Genomic DNA, 17,498 nt, shown 5'->3' with positions numbered 1-17,498 from the left:
GATATTAAATTGTTATAAGGTTATTATATAATCAACCATGATCCTACTGACGTGTAGCCAATGGCGCAATGCAGAAGAGTGACCAGCCTGTCACTTGTTAATAACCAGGGATTTCATCACACATCAGAAGCATTACAATAAAAACAGTCCAGCCTGGCAGTAATAATGGGACGGGCTGGGCGGTGTCGAGTTACAGAACCAGACCACCTGTAAGCGGGTAGGACTAACCCTGTAGTCTATGGGAGATGAGTAAGGCCTACCACTGCTTACCGCCCATCCCAGCCTAACGGAGAGCAAAAGCAAAGCGGCCTCACTGACGGGAGGCGCGCATTAGGCCACAACAAAGCTCTCGTAAAAACGAAATATGGCGCCGGACTTTTACCTCAGGAACGTTGTCATGCACTTACCGGCGACAGGCCTCAGCTGTCCGTGTCCGGGGCATCTCTGGGTGCCGGCGGGGGGCTCGCCTGACGGAGAGCGCGGAGCATCGTGTCCTTCCGGCGGCTGAGCTCCTCTTCCTGCTCCCAGAATCCTCCTCTGTCTCCCCTCCCCCCACTCAGAGTCAGGCCTCATCTCCTCCTCCTCAAACAGCTTCTCCCATCACTCTTTCTCACAATCCATCTTGTATTTGCAGTTCGGCATTTTTTAGTTTTAGGTGAAAAAATCTCTGTAAATACAACAATAGAGTACATTAAATAAACCGATACCAAATCCATTGTCGAAACCACGGTATTACCTGGAAGAAAAACACCCGTTGCATTGTACTTTAATTATTCATTTTGCCACCTTTGCTTTTAATTTGAAACTGAAACTTCGTTTAATTTATTATAGCTCATAAAGGCCGCAATGTATCCTGTAGTATCCAGAAAGCTTACCCTTTAACATTCTACACAGTGATTGCTTTATAATAGCAGGATCCTTCTCTACCTAACTGGCTTCAGCAAAGAAAATAATATAAACAATGCTATACATTGTTCAAAGGTTGTGTCCCTGCACTGCAAAACAGTAAAAAAAAATACAGTTTAAACATTTTAAAACAATTATTTTGTATCGTACATATATAAAACCAGTTCAACATGCTTTAAAAATATAGCAAATTATACTGTAATAAATAAAAATGCTACTTAGAACGTTTAAAAATATAATATTCTTTAAGAAAAAAAAAAAAAGTATTTTTAAACAAATCCCGTTCTTTTAGTCAGGGATTTAACCCTGACTAAAAGAAGGGGGTTTGTTTTAAAATAATATTCTTTGAGAAAAAAAAAATGAATTTTATTTTTAAGTTATAAGTACCATTTTTATTTATTACAGTATAATTTGCTGAGAGAGGTATTTATCACCTAAGGCCTAATAATCTAAAGCTCTGAGGTGATATTTTCTCAATAATAATCTTGTAAGCACTGCAATGACCCTAATATAATTTTAGAATTACAATTTTTAGCATGAGAGCTGTTTATCCTATTACTAGGGTTCTGGATGTGAAAGACAGACAGTTACATTACAAATTAAATTTAATATTTTAAAAAAAATGTGTTTCAAATTTTTTCCATGCAGGTGAGTTTTTGCTTTTTGGACCCATGGTCAAAGCCATCAACTCAGGGCATCCTTGTGTTACTCCAGATGAGGATACAGCTAAAGAGGTAGAGTATATACAGATTTCTACAGCACAATACGAATAAATAATAATATACATATGTTTACTCATAATTGACTCATCAGACATATCCTCATCCAGAATAGCATATGTGCTACTTTCACTAGTTGTTTAAAGAGATAGTAAAGTAAAAATTAAACTTAAAGTGATGGTAAACTTATCTTCTATTCAATCAATAGGAGTTTAATTCATCAAATTCTTTCAATTTTATTTTAAGCAAAGTTATTGCCTTTATAAATAGTTATCGGCGCTTTATAAATTCGACCCTTTTCTTTTTTTTTTTTTATTCTTGATTACGTTTTTATTTTCTCCAATTGAAAATCTGGCCATTAGGCGGCTGTCACCCAACGTCATCCGCCTCCTTGGACGGCCCGATTTTCAATTGGACAAGCTAAAAACTTAATCGAGACTAAAAATAATAAAAAAAAAAAAGCCGGGCGAATTTGTAAAGCTGCGATATCTTGGTTTATAGTTAGACTGCAAAAAATGATAAATTAAATTCCTATTGATTGGGGCCAAAAAAATCTAATACTCGATCGAATAGAATGTAAGTTTACCTTCACTTTAATTGGATTGGATAAAGCACAATATTTTAAATAACCTTCCAATTTACTTAAATTATAAATTTTGCTTTGTTCTTTTGGTATCCTTTGTTAAAGAGTAATCCTAGGTGAGCTCAGGAGCGTGCACGTGTTTTTAGCCATCTGGCAGCCGTGTTTGCAACATAATTTATAGCAATGTTATACATAGTTGCAAACGTTGCTGCCATAGCCTGCTATAGACGTTCACACTCCTAAGCTCCTATCAGCCTACCTAGGTTTACTCTAAAAGGAAGGATATCAAGAGAACAAAGCAAAGATGATAACAGAGGTTTTAAACTGCATGTCCTGAATCATTAAAGTTTCATTTTGGACTTCAGGTGGACAGCACCTTAAGATGGCCACTAATTCTCACAGCTCTGTAACAGTACTTCTTGTTTGAAAAAAATCTGACTCTGACATACAAAGCCCTCAACTGCACTGCTCCCCCCTTTATCTCAGACCTTGTCTCCAGATACTCTCCCTCCCATCCTCTTCGCTCTGCTCATGACCTCCTACTCTCCTCCTCTCTTGTTACCTCCTCACATTCCCGTTTACAGGACTTCTCCAGACTGGCTCCCATCTTGTGGAACTCTTTCCCTTGCTCCACAAGACTCTCCCCTAGTTTTGAAAGCTTCAAGCGCTCCCTAAAGACTCTACTGTTCAGGGATGCATACAACCTACACTAACCTTTACTAATCCCAATTCCTCTCCTCCATTGCTATCCCTTTGAACCCCCTTAGCATGTAAGTCTAAGAGCCCGACTGTTTGCAGATCACCTTCATAAGAGCTGACTACAACAGTGTGACTCTCGGCAGGGCCCTCTACCCATTTGATCACTATAAATGTTACCTTGTATAATGCCTATGTTTATAGCACTGTGGAATCTGTTGGCGCTCTACAAATAACCGATAATAATAAAATAATCTAATTTATAACTTGCACCATCTGTATCCCCCTCGGCAATCTCCCTAGTCAGTTCATTCTCCTGGAGCTGTTATACGTGCTGCTCTCAAAGCTTAAGCCTATTTGACAACATGGTGCATGTCTGGTCTACTTTGACCACTCTACTCGCACCGCTCTGATTTCCTACAAGCAATATTAGAGGAAGTTCTGTATGAGATACAAACAAGCAAAATAAACAATGTGCACAGATGAAACTTCTGCAGGCATCACACAAGGCTGGTTCCTGCCCTGACTAAATCAGATACAGATGGTGTTGGGGCTGAGCAGAACTTTGCTGCTAAGGATGAGGCAGAGTATTATACTACCAGCATCGGTTGTTTGCTATTCACGCAGCCACCTCTGTCATTGCTATTCTTGATAGTATGGAAAAGATGACAGGAGATGTGCTTGGGCATGGTGTGATACAGCATGACATGAATGTAGACCTAACTTCTCCTTTAAACTTTCCCTAAAGACCTTTTTGTTCAGGGAAGCCTATCACCCGACTCATTAACAAATGAACATGAACTTCACTAACCTAACAGTTGCCCTCATCTATCTCCCCTCTAATATCATTCTTACATTTGCAGTCCCCACCTCCTGTTTCCCATCCTCCTACCTACCTATCTAGATTGTAAATTCCCATGGGAATAGGGCCCTCAATTCCCCCCTGTATTTGTCTGTAAAATGATGTCTTTTATTGTATTGTTTCTCCGTTGTACTTTTATCCTTGTACCCATGGGCAGCGCTGCGAAATCTGTTGGTGCTTTATAAATAAAGAATAATAATAATGTACACTAAGAGCTTCCTCAGTTCACAAAGGTCCCTACTGTAAAGAGTATATATCAGTGTCCATGACCAATCAACACACAGATCAAGTTGTGGAAGTCAGCAAAGTAAATGTTGGAGTGGATAAACCATATCGGCTCATAGGCACTCCCCCTGACCTAATCCCATCGTTAAAATGAACGATCACGTGATTTAAATTTTTACTTATTTGTTTACTTAAGAACTATGTTCCGATGTAGACAAATAGTCCCTTCAGGAAAGGGTTAAGGCAGTGACAATTTTTGTTTTTTTCCAAAATAACGCAAATGTCTTTTATATGGCCTTTACCTCGGATAGATTTTAAGCAGTAGTAAGCAAACAGCCTTCATTCTTACCTGTACCGAGACGCTACACTATATTTAAAGGACCAGTAAATACAATGGATTTGCGTAATCAACAAATGCATGATAAAAAAACAATGCAATAGCACTTATGGGCCGAATTAGCAATGTGCAGGCGGACATGATCCACTGTAACGGATCATGTCTGCCGCACATCGATAAATGCCGACAGCATATGCTCTCGGCATTTATCATTGCACAAGCATTTCACTAGAAATGCTTGTGCAATGCCGCCCCCAGGGGGTGTCAATCAACCCGATCGTATCCGATTGGGCAGATTGCTCTCTGCCGCCTCAGAGGTGGCAGACGAGCTAAGGAGCAGCGGTCTTAAGACCGCTGGTTCTTAACCCCTCTTTCCGGCAAGCCTGAAGGGTCACGCGGAAACAGGTCAATACGGGGCATTCTAAATTGGCACCTTAGTATGGACTTCAAATGAGTAGTAGATTTTTTTTTTCTAACAAATTCAGTTATGTATTTCCACTCCTGTATCATGTGACAGCCATCAGCCAATCACAAATGCATATACGTATATTCTGTGAATTCTTGCACATGCGTAATAGGAACTGGTGACTAGTGATGTCGCGAACAGTTCGCCGGAGAACAGTTCCCGGCGATCTCAGCTTGTTCGATCCGCCCCCTATTCGTCATCATTGAGTAAACTTTGACCCTGTATCTCACAGTCTGCAGACACATTTCAGCCAATCAGCAGCAGACACTCCCTCCCAGCTCCTGGGCAGCAGCCATTTTAGATTCATTCTGATCCTGCATTCTTAGTGAGAGGAGGGATAGTGCTGCTGCTGCTGATTTTATAGGGAAATTGATAGCTAGGCTAGTGTATTCAGTGTCCACTACAGTCCTGAAGGACTCATCTGATCTCTGCTGTAAGGACAGCACCCCCAAAAGCCCTTTTTAGGGCTAGAACTTCAGCCCAAAAAGCCCTTTTTAGGGCTAGAACTTCAGTCATTTTTTTTTTGTAATCTAATTGCATTTGCCTGCCTGTCAGCCTGTGTGTGAGGCTCACAGCATATACTGTGCCTACTTGCTCACTGCCAACACTCATATCTGGTGTAACATTAGTGTAATTTAAAAAAAAAAAAAACTTTTACATCAGTTTGCTAGTGTAATCTAATTTCATTTTCCAGCAGGCCTGTTTTCCACCACTCATATCTGGTGTAACATTAGTGTAATTTTTTTTAAAAAAACTTTGACATCAGTCTGCTAGTGTAATCTAATTTCAGTTGCCAGGCCAGCCTGCCACTGCCAGCCTCAGTGCCACCACTCATATCTGGTGTAACATTAGTGTAAATTTAAAAAAAAAAACTTTTACATCAGTCTGCTAGTGTTATTTAATTTTAGTTGCCAGGCCAGCCTGCCACTAGTGCCAGCCTGTGTGTCAGGCTCCCAGCATATACTGTGCCTACTTCCATCCTCAGTGCCACCACTCATATCTGTTGTAACATTAGTGTAATTTTTTTAAAAAAAAACTTTTACATCAGTCTGCTAGTGTTATTTAATTTTAGTTGCCAGGCCAGCCTGCCACTAGTGCCAGCCTGTGTGTCAGGCTCCCAGCATATACTGTGCCTTCTTCCATCCTCAGTGCCACCAGTCATATCTGGTGTAACATTAGTGTAAATATTTAAAAAAAAAAAAAACTTTTACATCAGTCTGCTAGTGTAATCTAATTGCAGTTGCCTGCCTGCCAGCGTGTGTGCCAGGCCCACTTGCCAACTAGTGCCACCAATCATATTTGTTATAACAGTAGTGTAAATATTTAAAAAAAAAACTTTTTTGACTGTGAAACATCAGTCTGCTAGTGTAATCTAATTGCAGTTGCCTGCCTGCCAGCGTGTGTGCCAGGCCCACTTGCCAACTAGTGCCACCAATCATATTTGTTATAACAGTAGTGTAAATATTTAAAAAAAAAACTTTTTGACTGTGAAACATCAGTCTGCTAGTGTAATCTAATTGCAGTTGCCTGCCTGCCTGCCAGCGTGTGTGCCAGGCCCACTTGCCAACTAGTGCCACCAATCATATTTGTTATAACAGTAGTGTAAATATTTAAAAAACAAAAATCTATCTATATATCAAATGTATATTGCATCTATTGATCTATGTAATCTATGTATCTATCTATCAAATGTATCTATCTCGTGGTTGTGCAAATGGACTGTTTGCGGTGCGTTACACGGGGAGTTTGGTCTGTCACTGTGAAGCGGGCGTAACCTTTACACTACCTGATTGATACAACATCATACCTGATGTTTTAAAGCACATTATTCCAAACAATTTAGGAATGTTAGGTGATTTATGCCCTTTATGGCTTAAAACCAGACTCTGCATCAACTATGTAATTTTCCATGGGAGTTTTGCCATGGATCCCCCTCCGGCATGCCACAGTCCAAGTGTTAGTCCCCTTGAAACAACTTTTCCATCACTATTGTGGCCAGAAAGAGTCCCTGTGGGTTTTAAAGTTCGCCTGCCTATTGAAGTCAATGGCGGTTCGCCGGTTCGCGAACAGTTGCGGAAGTTCGAGTCCGCCGTTTGCGAACCAAAATTTTTAGGTTCGCGACATCACTACTGGTAACTAAAAAAGTTTAAATATAAAAAGACTGTGCATATTTTGTTAATGGATGTAAATTGGAAAGTTTTTTAAAACTGCATGCTCTATCTGAGTCATGACAGTTTAATTTTGACTTGAGTGTCCCTTTAAAGAAAAATCTTATCTAAGCTCTCAATCCTTTGAAATACCTTTCTGAAGCATACCAACTCTGAACTAATTGTTTTATGAATAGAGTAGTTTTTACACTAATTTGTTGCTTTAACTTGCAGCTGTTTTTGTCTTGCCCTACTAGTCATTCGTAAATTGTAACTTTACTGACTAAGCGCTGAGCTGTCATGTAGGAGGACAATTTTATGACGGCTGCAGAACTTGTGTTAACACGAGTAGTACATTTTGTGCTTCCAGACAGTAGACCTGAGACTCTAATATAGTGGCAGAATATGTTATTTGCTAAAATGAGTAGATTAATATTGATTTATTATTATCTGTTTTTTGCCTTGTTTTGTTTTTTAGCTCAATTCTTTTAACTGTTCATTTTATGCCACAGTGTTTAATTTTTGTTTGTGTCTCTTCTATTTTGGCATTTTGTATGCTTTTTTAAAGGGATAGAAAGGTCGGAATCAAATTGTGCATTTCCTTTTTAAATAGAAGCATTTTTGCAATATGCTTCCATTAGTAGAAATTCTTTTAATGAGTTATTTGTGTTTTTCAGTGACATACAGACATATGCTGTGTGGGACCGTGCACCAGAATTTAAGCTCAGAGAGCTGACAGTGGTGTGTATTGTGAAGACTTAAAGGGACATAATACTCATATGCTAAATCCCTTGAAACTGATGCAGTATATCACCTGAGCACCTCTATGTAAAAAAAGAAGATATTTTTCCTCACAACTTCCTCAGCTCTCCCCAGCAGCAGGGAAATAAGATGAGTGTGCACGTAAGCTCACTCCCTTAGCTGTCCCGGGACAGGCATACTGATTTGCTGCTTAGAAGTCCTTTACAATGAGATGTGGCTACTGAGGAACTTTTGAGGTAAAATATCTTTCTTTTTTACATAGAGATGTTCAGGTGATATTATCTAGTTAGCTTTTTACAGCTATGCTGCATCACTTTCATTTGCATTTGGGTATCATGGCCCTTTAATATGTTCATACAAGCCATACTCTTTGAGATGTAGGGGTAGATTTATTAAGCAGTGGATGCTGCTTTCTACCCTTGAAGTTTCCAGCTCGCCTTAACTTCCTCTGAGGAGGTGGACTGCAATTATGCCGATCCAAGTACATCTCTGACATATAGCTAAAAATGGTTGATGATTGGTGGCTACACACTTATCCCTCAAGTAATTGGTTCACCACTGGTGTTTAGCTACAGACTAAGGGCTCCATTTACTAAGCATTGGATGCTGCTTCGGCGCCCCATCGTTTCAGGCTCCCCTGAAATGGAAGTTAAGAAGCAGCGGTCATAAGATCCGATCGAGATGATTGACAGTCCCTGCTAGCAGCCAATTGGCTGCCAGTAAGCAGGGGACGGCATTACACAAGCATTTCACTAGAAATGCGTGGGCAAAGTTAAATGCCAACAGCGTATGCTGTCGGCATTTAGCAATGCTGGGCTAACATGATTCGCTACAGCGAATCATGTCCGCCCGGCAAATGATAAATTGACCCCGTAGTGTTTGAATACTGGTTCACAGGCCATCACAGCATATGTGTGTAAATCGCTGAAAAACAGTGATAGCTGTTACTAGAAGCATTTTTTGCTAATGAAAGTTTATTGCAAAAATGCTTCTATTAAAAACTGTAATGCACACATGCACATTTCAATTTGGACCTTTCTATCACTTTAAAGTATTACTCTGGAGTGAAATAGTCCAATACATTGGACTTCAGCTGACATGAAAATATCTCAGAATAATATCTATAATTATTCCTCTTGACTGTTTGAGGTTGTGCGGGGCCATGGGCATCTGGAGGGGGGGGGGTGACTCAAGAGGAATCAACTGCCTACCCCATGGATTTTTATGTCTCCTACATTGCTATGTGCTTTGTGTAAAAAAATTGTGTAAAAAAAACAAGTGTGATTGGTCCTCCCCCTATTTATTGTCACTATTTCTGCAGGGTCTGACTGAGCTATTGCACACACAATGCCACAGGATTACAGGTCTCAGACCCAGATCATCTTCTTTTCCTCCCCTTCAGTGCCCTAAGCCAATCACAGCTCTAGCACTTTGCATACACACACCATGGGGATGGGTACAAACATGCAGATAGTCAGGAGAGGAGGGGCGTGTGTAGCAGCAGAGTGATCTGGTGTATGGGAGGGCAGGCTTTGTTGTGGAGCTTTGGGCTATGTCTTCATCTACGATCCAGCCCCCAAGGTGACTGAGTCAGTATTCTACTAAAGGAAAAGTAGAACCTCAGAGGTAAGTCTAATAAAAAAAAGATTAAAAAAACTCTTTCATAAAGCTGTTCTCGTTTTTGACCTGCCAGTCCTGCTTGTTGCACCTGCCTGGTTAAAGTGAAGGGAATCTAATGGATTATTTTTTTTTATCATAGTTGAAAGCAGAGGATGGTTGTGAAAGGCATTTTTTTGTTTTGTTTTTTTGTTATAAAGCACTAACGGCTAGATTTAGAGTTTTGTCGGTAACGACCCGCGTAGCTAACGCTGGCTTTTTTCCCCCTGGACCTTTTAAATACCGCTGGTATTTAGAGTTCACAGAAGGGCTGCGTTAGGCTCCAAAAAGGGAGCGTATAGCATAATTTACCGCCACTGCAACTCTCAATACCAGCGGTTCTTACGGACGCGGCCAGCTTCAAAAACGTGCTCGTGCACGATTACCCCATAGGAAACAATGGGGCAGTTTGAGCTGAAAAAAAACGCAGCCCCATTGCTTCCCATTGCTTCCTATGGGAAAACACTTCCTATGTCTGCACCTAACACCCTAACATGTACCCCGAGTCTAAACACCCCTAACCTTACACTTATTAACCCCTAATCTGCCGCCCCCGCTATCGCTGACCCCAGGATATTTTTTTTAACCCCTAATCTGCCGCTCCGTACACCACTGCAACCTACATTATATCTATGTACCCCTAATCTGCTGCCCCTAACACCGCCAACCCCTATATTATATTTATTAACCGCTAATCTGCCGCCCCCAACGTCGCCTCCACCTACCTACAATTATTAACCCCTAATCTGCCGACCGGACCTCGCCGCTACTCTAATAAATGTATTAACCCCTAAAGCTAAGTCTAACACCCCCCTAAATTAAATATAATTTAAATCTAACGAAATAAATTAACTCTTATTAAATAAATTATTCCTATTTAAAGCTAAATACTTACCTGTAAAATAAATCCTAATATAGCTACAATATAAATTATAATTATATTGTAGCTATTTTAGGATTAATATTTATTTTACAGGCAACTTTGTATTTATTTTAACCAGGTACAATAGCTATTAAATAGTTAAGAACTATTTAATAGCTACCTAGTTAAAATAATTACAAAATTACCTGTAAAATAAATCCTAACCTAAGTTACAATTAAACCTAACACTACACTATCAATAAATTAATTAAATAAAATACCTACAATTATCTACAATTAAACCTAACACTACACTACACTATCAATAAATTAATTAAATACAATACCTACAAATAAATACAATTAAATAAACTAACTAAAGTACAAAAAATAAAAAAGAACTAAGTTACAAAAAATAAAAAAATATTTACAAACATTAGAAAAATATTACAACAATTTTAAGCTAATTACACCTACTCTAAGCCCCTTAATAAAATAACAAAGCCCCCCAAAATAAAAAAATGCCCTACCCTATTCTAAAATTAAAATAGAAAAGCTCTTTTACCTTACCAGCCCTTAAAAGGGCCTTTTGCGGGGCATGCCCCAAAGAATTCAGCTCTTTTGCCTGGAAAAAAAACATACAATACCCCCCCAACATTACAACCCACCACCCACATACCCCTAATCTAACCCAAACCCCCCTTAAATAAACCTAACACTAAGCCCCTGAAGATCTTCCTACCTTATCTTCACCACGCCGGGTATCACCGATCCGTCCAGGCTCCGATGTCTTGATCCAAGCCCAAGCGGGGGCTGAAGACGTCCATCCTCCGGCTGAAGCCTTGATCCAAGCCCAAGCGGGGACTGAAGACATCCATCCTCCGGCTGAAGTCTTGATCCAAGCGGGGGCTGAAGATGTCCATGATCCGGCTGAAGAGGTCCATCATCAGGCAGAAGTCTTCATCCTATCCGGCCAGAAGAGGAGATCCGGACCGGCAAACATCTTCAAGCGGCATCTTCTATCTTCTTCCATCCGATGACGAGCGGCTCCATCTTCAAGACCTCCGGCGCGGATCCATCCTCTTCTTCCGACGTCCTAAAACAGAATGAAGGTTCGTTTAAGGGACGTCATCCAAGATGGCTTCCCTCAAATTCCGATTGACTGATAGGATTCTATCAGCCAATCGGAATTAAGGTAGGAAAATTCTGATTGGCTGATGGAATCAGCCAATCAGATTCAAGCTCAATCTGATTGGCTGATTGGATCAGCCAATCGGATTGAACTTGAATCTGACTGGCTGATTCCATCAGCCAATCAGAATTTTCCTACCTTAATTCCTTGGACTAAATATTTTTTAAAACCACAACTATTGCAACTTGTTTATACCTATAATGCTTAGGAATAATAATTCATTTGCAATATTGCCTAAAATTATTAAGTCTCTGGAGCCTTTTATTCACAGTCCCTTAGCCTATAACCTTAAAGGGATACTAAACCCAATTTTTTTTCTTTCATGATTTGGATACAGCATTCCATTTTAAGCAACTTTCAGATTTACTCCTAATATAATCAGGTTATCTTGGTATCTTTATATGAAAAAGCAGGAATGAAAGCTTAGTAGCCAGCCTATTTTTATTTCAGCACTCTGGATAGCGCATATTGATTGGTGGATAAATTTAGCAACCAACCAGTAAGCGCTACCCAGGTGCTGAACCTAAAATGGGCCAGCTCCTAAGGTTTCTTTCCTGCTTTTTGAATAAAGGTACCAAGAGAAAAAAGAAACATTGGTAATAGGAGTAAATTAGAAAGTTGCTTAAAATTGCATGCTGTATCCAGAAAAAATCTGGCTTTAGTATCCCTTTAAATCTTTAAATCAGGTGTTTGCATTGAGGCATACATAACTAATTTTTTAAAGTGACACCCCAAAGATCTTATAATGTATTGCATAAACACAGATAAAAAAAATATGGATAAAAATCAGACCAAACAAAAATTATATTTAACATGTAGCTACTAATTACATTTGTATAATTTAATTATTTTCAGCTCTTATCCTCAGTGATATCTCAGCTTGTGCTGCGATACAGTAATGTACATACTGGTTGAACGTTCATGCTTTAGATAATCGTCCTTTTGATTTTGGCTTAATGCCCTTAGAAAAATCCCTGCGGATGCCCAAGTGGGGGACTGTCTTTTTTGTAATCCCCAGTCTGCTCTCCAAAAAGCGGCATGATTCGTTTTTTTCATACTTCCCTAACATACACTATTATGTTTTAGTCCATAGTCATATCATTCTCTAATATTGTTAATTCTGATTATTATCCTACAGGGAAAAGTTTATTTTATCCAGAATCTGTATGTGCCGAAATAGCTAGTCACTTAGGATTTAAATAACTTCTTGAGGGTAAGTCTACTTTTTAATCAGAAATCAACTATTAAGAATGGCTTTTGGAGTATACATATCAATCAGTGTATTTGTTTATGTATTAATAGATGTTCAGTAATCTCATCAGTCTATGTCATTGAAAGATATATGCATCTGTCCATTTATCCGTAAGGAGTTGAGCAATGTTTAGAAAACAAGTGCTAGATAACCGATGTTTTAAGAGCACACAGGTCTCATTAGATATAATGGTATTGACCTCTATAGCTAAGAATAAATACATATGGATTAAGTTTCAGATGTATTATTAAGTACACACTTTACATTCAATCCCTGATCCATAGATTAGAGTCTTTATGAGTAGGGGTTAAGTACTTATTTCTCTCTGACGTATAGACAATTACTAGGTTTAGTGTACAATAGTGTAGATGCATGCTGTGTACGAACTAAGATTGTGTTAATTAAATTTTAACCAATCAGTATCTAGCAAGGGTTTTTAAAATTAATCTGGTTGTGCACACCAACAGGCTATGATTACGGGCAACGCCCGAAACGCATAAGCCAGTGTGCCACGCTATCAAGTAATACAAGATTTTGACTGCTGTAAATATATCTTTTTAATGAAGAAAATAAATGTTAAGTTTTATATAAAATACAAGGAGCGTGTCACCTTCTTTTGATTTTTTAAAAATCAGACCAAACAAAAATTATATTTAACATGTAGCTACTAATTATATTTGTATAATTTAATTATTTTTAGCTCTAATCCTCAGTGATATCTCAGCTTGTGCTGCGATACAGTAATGTACATACTGGTTGAACGTTCATGCTTTAGATAATCGTCCTTTTGATTTTGGCTTAATGCCCTTAGAAAAATCCCTGCGGATGCCCAAGTGGGGGACTGTCTTTTTTGTAATCCCCAGTCTGCTCTCCAAATGGCTTGATTCGTTACTGGGGACCGGAGTTACAGTCCATTGAAGTTATGGGGGTAGGGGTGTCCAAAACCCCCAGTTCCCAAAGGAGCTCCCCTCTAATAATTGCCCCAGCTCTTGTCCTCCCTAGGGGCTACAAATCCCCAAAAGAGCAGAGCTCTGGGGCAAAGGGCTGCTGGAGCTACCAGGGGTAAAGTTAGTGGATGTCCTGCTGTTCTGTGGCCGACCAGGAGTTCCAGGAGCCCGGCCAGCCTGAGAGGGGTTAGATGCAAAGTACCAAACAAGTTTGCCAAGGCCGGTTCCCAAACAGTTGCTCTCCCACAAGTTCCAGTGTCTTCAAGTTCCATGGCCATACTGCCTCCCTCTGTGACACTCTGTTGAGTACCGGCTGACCCACCCACAAACAAAGCCAGTGCCAGTTTCCCAGTTGTATTCCCACCCCAGACTGGAGGGTGAGGTTGCTCCTTGGTGGGGCAGTAAATGCATACAGTAAATGCATACAGAAAATGAAACTGGCGCTGAAGAGTACAGCTAGGATATAAACTACTATAAATGAATACATATCTCATAAAAATAAGGACCTACAGGGAGTGCAGAATTATTAGGCAAGTTGTATTTTTGAGGATTAATTTTATTATTGAACAACAACCATGTTCTCAATGAACCCAAAAAACTCATTAATATCAAAGCTGAATAGTTTTGGAAGTAGTTTTTAGTTTGTTTTTAGTTATAGCTATTTTAGGGGGATATCTGTGTGTGCAGGTGACTATTACTGTGCATAATTATTAGGCAACTTAACAAAAAACAAATATATACCCATTTCAATTATTTATTTTTACCAGGGAAACCAATATAACATCTCAACATTCACAAATATACATTTCTGACATTCAAAAACAAAACAAAAACAAATCAGTGACCAATATAGCCACCTTTCTTTGCAAGGACACTCAAAAGCCTGCCATCCATGGATTCTGTCAGTGTTTTGATCTGTTCACCATCAACATTGCGTGCAGCAGCAACCACAGCCTCCCAGACACTGTTCAGAGAGGTGTACTGTTTCCCTCCTTGTAAATCTCACATTTGATGATGGACCACAGGTTCTCAATGGGGTTCAGATCAGGTGAACAAGGAGGCCATGTCATTAGATTTTCTTCTTTTATACCCTTTCTTGCCAGCCACGCTGTGGAGTACTTGGACGCGTGTGATGGAGCATTGTCCTGCATGAAAATCATGTTTTTCTTGAAGGATGCAGACTTCTTCCTGTACCACTGCTTGAAGAAGGTGTCTTCCAGAAACTGGCAGTAGGACTGGGAGTTGAGCTTGACTCCATCCTCAACCCGAAAAGGCCCCACAAGCTCATCTTTGATGATACCAGTACTCCACCTCCACCTTGCTGGCGTCTGAGTCGGACTGGAGCTCTCTGCCCTTTACCAATCCAGCCACGGCCCATCCATCTGGCCCATCAAGACTCACTCTCATTTCATCAGTCCATAAAACCTTAGAAAAATCAGTCTTGAGATATTTCTTGGCCCAGTCTTGACGTTTCAGCTTGTGTGTCTTGTTCAGTGGTGGTCGTCTTTCAGCCTTTCTTACCTTGGCCATGTCTCTGAGTATTGCACACCTTGTGCTTTTGGGCACTCCAGTGATGTTGCAGCTCTGAAATATGGCCAAACTGGTGGCAAGTGGCATCTTGGCAGCTGCACGCTTGACTTTTCTCAGTACATGGGCAGTTATTTTGCGCCTTGGTTTTTCCACACGCTTCTTGCGACCCTGTTGACTATTTTGAATGAAACGCTTGATTGTTCGATGATCACGCTTCAGAAGCTTTGCAATTTTAAGAGTGCTGCATCCCTCTGCAAGATATCTCACTATTTTTGACTTTTCTGAGCCTGTCAAGTCCTTCTTTTGACCCATTTTGCCAAAGGAAAGGAAGTTGCCTAATAATTATGCACACCTGATATAGGGTGTTGATGTCATTAGACCACACCCCTTCTTATTACAGAGATGCACATCACCTAATATGCTTGATTGGTAGTAGGCTTTCGAGCCTATACAGCTTGGAGTAAGACAACATGCATAAAGAGGATGATGTGGTCAAAATACTCATTTGCCTAATAATTCTGCACTCCCTGTATATATGTGATAGGGAAATAGAGAATTTCATATAAAGGGGAATATTTAGAGAACTATAACGCTTCTAAATGCACATATACGTTAAGCAAATATCTAAAGACAAGTAGATATACAAACAAGTGGAAGGCTTAAATTAGAATCACAATATATTTAATATGTACACAACGGAAGAATCACTAACTAATGTCTAAAATACATATATAAAAAAAGGTGGGACCGGGACGTCTCCCTAAGTTCAAATCCAGTGGGTACCAATGAAAAAAAAATAGTGCTGGTATAGCACAAATAGTGCACTTTAAAAAAATACAAATACTGAGATGACGATAAATGCTTGATAATACGAAGTTTCAATGGTTATAGAGAACCATAAGGTACCTTACTCCTTAATGTGTCAAACAACAAGTAGGGCTAGCTGAACACACTTCTCGTTCAGCTAATGTGTCCTTCCCAGGAAATTGACCTCTGTGTTGTTATGCAGCTCCTTAGCATATGGTCTTGGGCGTCTGGTTTCCTTGCTGAGGTGATCCATAGCTGTTTCTGGAAGACACACCTTTAATCCTATTAGTGGTCAGGTGGCACACCCCTCCTCTGATAGGTCAATGTGTATACACGCTTTGTGAGATGTGTGAATGTGTCCGTCGATCATGGTAATCTGCGGACACAATCACACAGCTCACGAAGCGTGTATATATATATAATTTCCTAGGAAGGACGCATTAGCTGAACGAGAAGTGTGTTCAGCTAGCCCTACTTGTTGTTTTCAACACATTAAGGAGTAAGGTACCTTATGGTTCACTATAACCATTGACACTTCGGGGCATATGTATCAAGCTCTGTATGGAGCTTGATGCCCCGTGTTTCTGGCGAGCCTGCAGGCTCGCCAGAAACAGCAGTTATGAAGCAGCGGTCACAAAGACTGCTGCTCCATAACCTGTCCGCCTGCTCTGAGCAGGCGGACACACATCGCCGGAAATCAACCCGATCGAGTACGATCGGGTTGATTGACACCCCCTGCTGGCGGCCTATTGGCTGCGAGTCTGCAGGGGGCGGCGTTGCACCAGCAGCTCTTGTGAGCTGCTGGTGCAATGCTGAATACGGCGAGCGTATTGCTCGCCGTATTCAGCGATGTCTGTCGGACCTGATCCGCTCTGTCGGATCAGGTCCGACAGACATTGATAACTAGAGGCCTTCGTATTATCAAGCATTTATCTTCATCTCAGTATTTGTATTTTTTTAAAGTGCACTATTTGTGCTATACCAGCACTATTTTTTTTCATTGGTACCCACTGGATTTGAACTTAGGGAGACGTCCCGGTCCCACCTTTTTTTATATATGTATTTTAGACATTAGTTAGTGATTCTTCCTTTTTGTACATATTAAATATATTGTGATTCTAATTTATATGTGCATTTAGAAGCGTTATAGTTCTCTAAATATTCACTTTTTTATGAAATTCTCTATTTCCCTATCACATATATAGGTCCTTATTTTTATGAGATATGTATCTTAATTAATTTATAGTAGTTTATATCCTAGCTGTACTCTTCAGAGCCAGTTTCATTTTCTGTATGCATTTATTGTTCCCAATTGAACTACTGAGGAGGAGTAGTTTATAAGCTACTTGGCACATAGGATATATTGTTAGCGCCAACTTTCACTATCCATTTTCCTTGGTGGGGCAGGCAAAGCTTGGGTGCCCAAACATGTGACACCAACTGCATAAGCTTTTATCCTCCTTGCCCAATGCAACGCCTTCCCCCGGTGAGAAATCCTCCTGGGCGCAAAAAGGGTAGAGATCACGCCCAGCTACTGGGGAGACAGGCT

The 17,498-nt window shown here is 40.0% G+C and overlaps 1 protein-coding gene across 11 annotated transcripts in view; it reads right to left on the bottom strand.

Moving 5' to 3' along the window:
* RC3H1 (ring finger and CCCH-type domains 1) overlaps positions 1-536 on the bottom strand; it is a 473,299-nt gene extending 472,763 nt beyond the window's left edge. For all 11 annotated transcript variants that reach the window (XM_053693264.1, XM_053693271.1, XM_053693272.1 and 8 more), the window contains exon 1: positions 408-536. The gene's annotated coding sequence lies outside the window, so the exon portion shown is untranslated. The remainder of the gene's footprint in view (positions 1-407) is intronic.
* Positions 537-17,498: the final 16,962 nt, after the last annotated feature.

The sequence above is a fragment of the Bombina bombina genome, chromosome 10 (assembly GCF_027579735.1).
Source record: "Bombina bombina isolate aBomBom1 chromosome 10, aBomBom1.pri, whole genome shotgun sequence".
Classification (NCBI taxonomy): domain Eukaryota; kingdom Metazoa; phylum Chordata; class Amphibia; order Anura; family Bombinatoridae; genus Bombina; species Bombina bombina.
Note: the sequence above shows the minus strand (reverse complement) of the source record. Positions and strands in the feature narration are given on the sequence as shown.